Here is a 10,737-nt window from a genome sequence, read left to right as displayed (position 1 = left end):
AATGCATTGGGAATAATGATGACTAGCACAAATTAATTGGTACTTCAAAAATAGGGACAGTGGCAAGAATCCACAGTTTAAAAACCATGGAAGAAAAAACAGTCTAATTGAAAATCAAGAAATATGATAATATTTTTTTCTAAGGAATTAGTATTATATCAGAAAAGTCAGCTACACAGAGGCTGAGTTTGAATATGGGTAGATATTTTTATAATATAGAAAAAGAAAAATAATACTGCAGGCTTCATATTCTTCCAGAAAGTTCTCTGTGAAACAAAAGGAGGCTGCAATCTAGAGCTAATTTTGCTGAATAGCAGTACTAGGAGCAAAAACTGGAGTGCAAGATAGTCATCTCATGTTAAGAGATGATAGCTGATCCAGTTAACTTAAAAGAAAGGATATGCGGAATCTACTCCAACTTTGGTTTATGGTTTTTACACAGTAAGGAAATTTTTTAACATAAAAATTCATAGGCATAAACAAAAACTTAGAAGAGGTTTAGCAGCTATCAACAGTGGATGGAATTCTTTTTCATCTGTTAATGTACATATGTAGAACATGCGTTCTATAGTAATCAAGCATAATTTCATAATGAATTACATGTTCTGAGTGAGATTCATCTGCTTCATTCCAATGCAGAACAGATACCTATTGGAGTGTTTATTTCATCTCACTGGTTCACTTCACTATTTCCTGCATGAAAGTTTGCTATAGGAAAACCTGCAGAAAACCTGTGGAAAACAAATACACTCTTCTGGTTTAACTACAGGCATGCCCAAGCTGTGGCCCACACCCACACGTGGCCTGGACCAGCATGTCCTGTGTCCACCCCCTGCCCTGCACCATGAAGGCAGCAGCTCTTCCCACCGACTGGCCCAGCCTGGCCCTGGATGCACCCTTATCACTAACAAAACATCACCAATTTTTTTTGTATATTTACATCTCTATTTTCAGTTGACATAAATACATTACCTGCAAACTGAATGTATAGGGTTTCAGTCAGATGTTCAACTAAAAGATCTGATCATGTCTCTTTACCAGACTGTTATAAGAGCTATTTTACCAGACAAATATACCCCTTACTTCACAATCACGTCGTATTCATGCCATCACTTTTTGGCAGTACATACATTTATGAACAACTGTTTTAAGGGATGAATATAAGAAGAATAAAATTTCATCAGAAATCTCTGGTGAACACTTTGAGACCTCACTAAGAATTGCAACCATTGCTATTGAACCAGTGATGCAAATATACTCAAATATACCTCTAGTTTTATGTTTTTGTTGCTCTTTAAAATATATATAGATAAAGATATATATATATAAAGATATATATATAAAGACATACTTTGTATATATGTATGTTATATATACAATTATATATACAGAGGTTTAGTTACTTATAAACATTAAATATTTTATATATTTTATATACAGCTGAAAACAATTCCTCTTCACTCAGTGTGGCCCACGCAAGCTAAAATGCTGGACAACAATGGCTTACTATATTCTCTGCATTCTGACCTGCAAAGAAAGTTCTTGTTGTACTTAGCCAGCAAGAGGTATGGAGGAGTATCTGTCATCACTGAAAGAGACCAGTAGAAGGAAAGATTAGAGGGGAGTTCCTGCAAAAAGATGCCCTGCAGAAGTGAAAGGAAGACTAGGCCTAGGTCTTCCCTGACAGGCCAAGTATAGCCAGACATGATTTCATGTGGCAGCACTGGGAGAAGTTGCACTTTGGGGCACAAAATACAGATTTCCTCAATTGGAAGTAGCGGAGAAAGATTAGTTATATGCCTATTCTAATCTTTACCATCTTGGAACATATTTTGTGAGGTCCCTATGATCAAGAACACTACAAGACATACCTCTCAACAAGGCAACATAGACAATCTTGTGTTACCTCTTGGCTGAGAGACTGCACCAATCATTTTCAGATGCAATCAAAAGCTGGTGGTGAGAGCAGCTAATTATGGCAAAGAAAAAGGAAGTATACGAAAATGGATAAGTAAGCTGGAAGGTCTGTCATGTTTCTGCATTGCTACAGAAACTTTCACAAGTGGCAAAAATCTGTTGTCCTAACTAAAAGCATCTGTCTACTCCTCTTCCCTACTTGCAGGCTCTCTTGCTCCATGACTTGTTCTCAACGTGAGCCAAGTCCAACATCACACATACTTCAAAGGGATTCCAGCCAAAATGCAAAAAATGTCACACAAAGGCCTAAGAATAACAATCCCTTCTTTAAGCTATCACATCACAGTAATGTTCTAGATATTAGACAGAAGCTGGATGGTCAGCCCATGGGGAAAACGGAGCAAGACCTATCGAAAACACATGGTGCCTGTTTCATATGCAATAGTGTATCTTTACCACCAAAACTCATCAGAGGTGTTCAGTGGAGAACTGGCCTGTGCTGCTGAATTGTCACCATGATCCATTATCCAGAAATCATAAAGTAAATCAGATAAACATGGAGATATGTTCTGGCAGTGATCACTTCTGGCTTAAAAGAATCTGTCAGAGAATTAAAACACCAAATGGGATTCTTGAGTGCACACATGCTCCCTGAATTGTCTCTACAAGTTAAGCAGTCACTTTATGTACATCTTAGCCTAAGTAAGTCTCCTAAAACCTGCTCTCACAAACCAATGTTGATGCTCTCAAATAGCTGGGTTCTTTGGAATGTAGGGTCGAGCAGAGTATGAAGACTGCAGTTTGGGAACAGCAGAGCCAGGTTGAATAAAGGAGAGGTGTTTTTCCCAGTCTCTAGATCAAGAGCCCTTTCACCACAGGGAAGATTCAGTGAGTAAATAAGAAACAGGGTGTTTCTTTCCAAGCATCTCATTTGTTTTTCATGTTGTATTGCTGCGTATTTCAAAAGATCCTTAGAGGAAGGAGGAATGCCCTAGGTTGGGCATTTTATATAGTAATATCAGTACATTTTATATACTTACAGTTTGAGTTAAGCCCTCCCTTACCTTTCTTTAAATCCTTACTTTCTCTCTGCCCAGGGAGGATCTATCATATAGCCATTCAAGAACAGGCTTGGGAAATTGTGGGTTTGGTGCTAGTGCCCAGATCCATAGCAAAAGCATAGTTATCACCTCATAGAATACAAATGACATTACAGTGACTACTGCTGTTAATCATTCACATCTAGATGAACATGTCAGCTAGGCAAACTCTGCAGATGCAATGCTATTCTCATATCATACAAGTCCACTACTAACTTTCTGTCTACACAACCAATTCCAGGGCAAGAAAACTGCAATCTGGGCAGCTTCTTAAAAACTTTAGTTCTCTTCCCTGTATGACTGAGGCAAAGCTTTAGCACTGGATGGAAGGAGTCTGTGCTCCTTTCCACAAATTGCAGGTAAGGCCAGAACTGTGGGCAAGTGTGCTATGCTGTATGAAGTGTTAAGCCTCCAGCCATCCTCAAGAAATAAGGCAGTGAGAAGGTGGTGATGCATTCCTCATACCCCGAACATGTGGAGGAGGCTACTGCACTATACCAAGATCTCTTTGAACAAAATGAGCCAACTCTGCCCATGAGCCCACTTCATGCCTCAAGACTAGTGGCTCTGTGTGTCCTGCTCTAACCTTCCTGTTGCCTCACTTCATCTTCCTTCTTTCACCTTCCTCTGTTCACAAGCTAGTTTTCTTGCCTGATTATTGTCATTCTCAACACATTGGACTTTTTCATTTTCCTAAGAACAAATTATTAGTCCAAACATAGTATTTGTGTTGTGCTGAACTAAACATTCAGCAACATTCGGTCTAGCAAGTAAATTAGATTGTTTGGAAATGCACACAGTGTATCTAAGGGCTCTGTCTAATTAGAAGTGAAGTTGTTTTTCTCTTCAGATACTCCTTTTACTGGTCAAGAAATTTGTTTTTGCAAAGCCACAGAGAGTGTGTGATTGACTTGGTTGGTATTTTTGGCACACGTGACAAGCTTTAGCTGCTATCTCAATCTTGCTGTTTATTTAAAGTAAGTGCTAAACATCTCTGGCTATCCCTCCAGAATTGTCGATCCCTAGCTGACCTTCATGTGTCTTTTGTGGATATCTTTTCCAATCCACCTCAATTGCCATAAAAACACCAGCTTCAAACGATAATGGTTTTTAATAAAACATGTAAATAACATTTTGGCAGCAGAAGACAGCTAGAGGTAAGAAGGGACATGGATCAGTTCATTTTGGAAATCATCGTTAAACATCTCTGTTGCTCTTCATGCACTTTGAACCTCTTGGATTATTGTGGTGCTCTTAACACAAGCAGCACCTGTTTTCTCTATGACACTTGTAATGCTGAACACAGCCTAAGTGGCAAAGTGAAGAAGCATTGCCCACAGTAGAATTTGTAAGAGTGCTAACACATGCTCTGTTATTTCAAGACTTCTACCACAAGCCCACACTAAAAGATCACGGTTTTTGGTACCAGCTGTTTTTCAGAGAGGATGGCAAGAGATAAGCGAGGTGTTTCTGCTAACACACTTGTTCTTTTGGCCTCTCACCACGGGAGAGATCACTTGCTGCTGCTGTTTGCCTATGGCCGGCTCCCCCCCCATACCGGGTGTGTGAGGAGCGCAGTGCTGCCCACCACCTGGGGAGAAGGCAGCTCTTGACCAGCCCTCCAAGTGTGCAGGGACATTGGCCAACAAATGTCAGCTAAGAGCTGGTTTAAAAACTTTTTTGGTGGTCCAGTCAGCTATGTGTGAATATAAACACTTCCCTTTCTCTTTTCACTATTCTCCCAGTCCTGGTCATGCTGTGCTCTGCCCCCAGCGCCTCATGCCCAGAGCCTGCCCTGAGCTCCAGCCAGCAGCTGGTCTGGCACAGCCTGCCGCAGGCCCCAGCAGCCCAGTCTGCACTCATAGGCCACGCTCCCTGAACCACATGAGGACAGTTGAACTGCTCTTCAGAACATATGAGCTTGAGCTCCATCAGTGAGCTCCATCAGTGGAGCAGGTCCAGAGGAGGGCCACAAAGATGATCAGAGGGCTGGAGGACCTGCCCTACAGGGAGACACTGAGAAAGCTGGGGCTCTTCAGCCTGGAAAAGAGAAGACTGAGAGGGATCTTATAGCTCTTCCAGGGGACCTACAAGAAAGCTGGGGAGGTGCTTTTTATAACGGCATGTAGTGACAGGACAAGGTGAAATGGCTTTAAGCTGGAAAAGTGTAGATTTGGACTAGGTATTAGGAAGAAATTCTCTACTGATGAGATACTGGAACAGGTTGCCCAGAGAGGCTATGGATGCCCCCTCCCTGGAAGCACTCAAGGCCAGGCTAGATGGGGCTGTGAGCAACCTGGTCTATAGGGAGATGTCCCTGCCTATAGTAGGGAGTTGGAACTTCATGATCTTAAAGGTCCCTTTCAACCCAAACCATTCTACAATTCTGTGATAATGGGATCTCAGACAACTACCTTGCAGGAGGACGCCATGCATGTGTGCATATAATTTATTGTGAAATGAAAGGATGGTGGAGGACTTGAACAAATGAGAATGCTGATATACACTGGAAGGGCTGTACTCATGCAGGGAGGAAGCGGCATGGGATTTAGTAGGGAAGGAGAAAAATATCAGTCAGCCTATTATGAAAAGCTGTGAAAGCTTGCTGTCTTTGTTCTGCTTGATTGAAATGAAACTAATCATAGAATCATATCATAGAATTGGTTGGGTTGGAAGGGACCTTAAGGATCAGCAAATTCGAACCCTGCTGCCACAAGCAGGGTTCCCAACCAGTAATGGTCATTTAAAACAAAAGATTTCCTGACACTTTAGAAGAGGGAAAGTATATATATATATATATATATATATACATACACATATATATATATACACATATATATATATACACATATATATATATATGACTTGACACAATTAGTTTTTGTTTTTTTCTTTTGCCACCAAAGGAAACAAAATCAATTCTATACAAAATTTAATCTCTGCCTCCCCCCACCACACACACACTCTTTTTCTTGACTTCCATCTTTTCTCTGTTTATGCTTTTTCCAGGATTTTTCATCTCAGAAAGTCACAGTTTCAGTTTTTTCTTTGATGACTACAGAGTTTCTCCAAATTAAGAAAACTGCTCTCAAAAGCACAAAAAGGAAAAAGCAAAAGCAATAATAAATTCAGAGAGATAACCAATATTCACATAGAAACAAAAGCAAAGGGAAAGAATGAGAAAAAGCAAAATTTTAGTTTGTGAATATTTTCCATGTAATATTGAAAAATACCTTGAAAAATTAATCCTTTTATGCCCTTCAGTCTTCCAAAAGTTATGTACAATTTTTTTTTCTGTTTTAAAAACATCTTGCACATAAAGGCTATTAGCTGTCAGTACTATATATATGACTGTGAGAAAATCATGTATGCTAAAACATACACAATTATTTTGTTTTTAGTCAATTTTAATACAGATCAGAAGTGCAAGTACCACTGAAATGAGGCAACACACAGTCAATAAGATATCTGAAATTCTCAGCAGACACCATTTCTCAAGCACTATAATTGCATTAAAGATATGAAAGTAATGTTGTTTTTGTTTTTTAACTCATCTAAAAATCTATCAATTAGAGCTAAATCATAGGATTCAATGTCATTCTTCAATGTGGTTTTACTCCAAATGTGAATTTACCTCTGCCAATTTTCTCCACAGCCCCAGGATTACAGTACCATCACAGTGACATTCAGCTGAGAAAAGAGGAGGAAGGAATTTCCTTGCTTTCTTATCCAGACCTCTGAGTAGGTGATGCTAAGAGGGCATGAGACAGAACAGGTGCTGCTATGTAGGGCAACAGTATGCTAAGGGATCAGGTGAAGTTGCTGAGTTTTGTTTTAGTTCAGATTTCCTTATTTGTAGAAGAAATTATATGTAAAAAATCAGTGTAAATTACCTGAGTGTGAAAGTATTTCTCCACAAAGTAAAGGGTTGCACTGCCCTCCCTTTCATTTCCTTGCCACATTGCAAAACATGTGTAATATCCTTCATAATCTCAGCTGCAGACAACTTTGGTAATCAGCATAGTAGAGTCTCTTTTTGCATGTTAGCATGGGACTGGATTTTTCTAATACTTACTACTTCTCTTCCAAACTAGCATATGACATGACGATTCTGCTTTCAAAGAAGCTAAATTTATTCTTTCCCTCCATCTAACACATTTACTCTGCAGAAGCAGTGTAAACCATTCTGTTGTGTTGAGACAGTACATTTTCCTCCTGCTTCCAGCAAGATATGTGTATTAAGTTCAGTGAGCAGCTCAGTAGCTCTGTTTATATGATCCTTGAATCATTCAGCCCAGAAACAAGTTAAATTTCTTTGCCTTTCTTTTGAGCTTTCTCGCTGTTATTTCAGTCTTAAAGGCTTCTATCTTCAACTCTAGATTTGATTAATTTGTTTTGTTTTTCTCGGACCTTGAACCTTTGGTCATCTGGTGATATCCCCTTGGACTCACACTCCTATTACATTATTTTCCTTAATCTCATAGCCTTCTTTCCTTATCACTACCTCAAAGACTTATTCTTTCCCCATTCTCTTGCTTTAGCTTCAGCCCATTTTCTATTTGATTGTACACTGAACCCCTCAAACCTCATTCCTGTGACTTCTGTTCCTATTCAAATGCTTCTTCCTGTACTGGGATTCCCTTTCTCTATCTATGACCCTGCATGTCACTGCGAGCCCTTGTGCTTTTTCACACTGCAGGCTCAGAGCATTTGCAGAAGGTAGTAGTCTGCATATTCTCCTCTCCATCATGTTTCGTTACAATATGCTGGCTCTTTCACTTCACTTTCTCTGCTCAAGTTATCGTCTGATTGATTACAGTGTCTATGCAGTCCCTTTCATCTTCTTTAGTACATACTCCTGTACACTGCTTCCCCTCTTCTCACACAGTCTTGTCAAATTATTTATAGGAGTTAGATTCACAGACCTGTTATGTCTAATTATATCCATTCACTTCTAATGAATGGGAATTCTGCTAAGAGTTAAGACTGCCAAAAATGTTTTGACCTAAGAGACAGGAGGTGGCTGCTACATATGCAAATCAGACCCTATAAAAGTACCTTGGGGTCAGTGTGTCTTGTCTTTCTTCAGAAATCTCTAAGGTAAGAGTGTCAGGGACTTTTGACTGGGTAGATGGGGGGTGAAGGGAAAGTGGCCCTGCATTCCGCAAGCACCAGTGCATTCCTGCAAACACTTATATTCATTCCATGGGAGGCTGCTAGAGTCAGCTGGGATTTTCAGTCTGCTTTCAAGGCATCTGTACATTTTCCGTTTATAATTTTTCTCTGGAATTCTGTGCAGCAGAAGGAAATTGCTAACTCTGTTTTACTGTACTGACCAGCTTCCAGTCTCACAAAAGGTAAGGTACTGATTTATTTGCTCTTTCGGGATAGAGAGAGATGCTCTAAGACAGAGCTTCTATGTAGCTGTGCTGGCAATCCCTGTATTCCATCTATTTATGTCCATTGTAAAAATACAGTATGATACATGGGCTGGATTGCCTGTAACAGACAGAATTCAGAAAGACAGTAGTTTGAAAGGTGCTTTATTGCCTACATTCTCCCCAGGATTCTTCCACAGGGAAGGGTTTTCTACATTTATAGACGCTTAGTCCTAAGCTTATGAATAATGGCCCTAAAAAAAAAAAAACAAGTAAAAGTTTTCAATTACTTATCTATAAATTAAATATGTTCTTGAAGCCAACAATCATCCTTTTCTTTGCCTTTACCTCAAACATGAAGGGTTTCTGGTACTGGCCTGGAAACAGTGGGGAAAAAAATATATGTTTATTTGAATAATATTAAATACAATGTTAAAACAACTGCTGAAAGATTGAATCAGTTTTACAAACGTATATATTCATTTTGTGAAAAGGTTTCACTTATTTAATATTATTTTAAGTCAACAAAGTTGAAAACCTAGTTAGAAACAGAACAGTCATGCTTATGCTTATGGCAATAGATAATATCAATGCATTTGAATTGGTAACAAGTTGTCTGATGTATAACTTCTTTATTGTCTAAGAAGAGAAAACAATTTTTGTCACGTAAACAGTGGTATACTGAGTGGAATGAGTTTTAGAATGCACAATGATACTGAGATTATTATTAAAATATTATTTCAATTAGGCTGGAGATAAGTTGTTAAATGGTAAAAAGAAGAAGTTGTTAAATGGTAAAAGGTTCGGAAAACAGTATAAAAAGTATTCAAAATTCAACATGTCTTTCCCACAACCAAAGTGAAATAGTTTCTCAAGAAAAGCAAACAGATTATTTGATTTTCACCTAAAGATCTTTACCTTCCTATGTAGGTATAGAAGTGGGCTAATTTATTAGGAAAATTTCTTCAAATTCTAAATTGGAGATGATGTATATAGATGAAATTAGGCTAAAATGAAGGATTAATTAGAAACACTGTTCATTTTGAAGGAGTATACCTTAACTGGCTTCACAATTGCATGAAATTTTTCCTTCAAGATATATGTTTGGCAATAATACATGGTGTTACTCAAAAGTGGTTAATGAATGTAAGATTACTCAGTTTCTGTTGTGAAACTGTGAAACAGATCAACACAGAGATGTTAGCAGATGGATATGTGGAATAATTGAAAGATTTAACACCTTGGGCTATTTTATCCCAAGGAAAAGTCTTTAATGAGAAGTGCTAGTAATACTAGCTGTCTGCATAACAAGTGTTCTCTTCCAGTTCTTTATCGTAGATATGCAGTCTGAAAGATACTAAATGGAAAAGACATAAAAGGACTTTCACAATTTCAAAATGTGGAATATGTACTGAGAGTAGAACCATGGAAACATTCCTCTGAAAATGCAGTAGTATAATAAGCGTAGTGCTCTTACTTTCTTAAAAATAATAATAATAATAAAATAAAATAAAATTATAGAACAGAGCTCTACATTAGCAGGAAAAAAAAAAAAAAGGAAAAAAGCATCAGTTATCAGTTAAATTGGATGATACATATGTTGATGTGATACATTTAACATTTTATCCGCAATATGATCAGAGGAATTGAGTTCACCCCCTGCAAATTTGCAGATGACACCAAGTTGAGTAATGCAGTTGAGATGCTAGAAGGAAGGGAAGTCATGCAGAGGGACACTGACAAACTTGAGAGGTTCACCCAGGTAAACTTCATGCAGTCCAGCATGGCCAAGTGCAAACTCTTATGCCTGGAGTGAGGCAATCCCCAGTATCAGTAAGGTTGGGTGATAAGAGGGTGAGACCCTAATCCTACAGAAGAGGGGATTTGGGGATACTGGTGGATGAAAAATTGGATTGAGTTGGCAATGTGCACTTGCAGTGCAGAAGGCCAACCACATCCTGGGCTACATTCAAAAGTGTAGCCAGCAGCCCTAGGGAGATGATTATCCCTCTCTACTCTGTTTTCAGGAGACCCCACCTATAGTACTGAATTCAAATCTAGGAAGCACAGTGTAAGAAGGACATGGACCTGTTAGAATAGGTCCAGATGAGATCATAAGGATGATCAGAAGGCTAGAACTCATCTCCCATGAAGACACTCAGAAAAAGCTGGGTTTACTTAGCCCAGAGAAGATAAGACTCCTGGGAGAATCCTTATTTTAGCCTACCAACACTTAGTGGGAGCCTACATAAAGCTGGGAAGGGTCTCTTAATCAGGAAGAACAAAGGATAAAGCTTTTAAACTGCAAGAGACAGAGTTTGATTAGGTATTAGGAAGAAATT

The sequence above is a fragment of the Phasianus colchicus genome, chromosome 20 (genome assembly GCF_987193195.1).
Source record: "Phasianus colchicus chromosome 20, bPhaCol1.hap1.1, whole genome shotgun sequence".
NCBI lineage: Eukaryota > Metazoa > Chordata > Aves > Galliformes > Phasianidae > Phasianus > Phasianus colchicus.
This window is presented reverse-complemented; position numbering follows the sequence as displayed.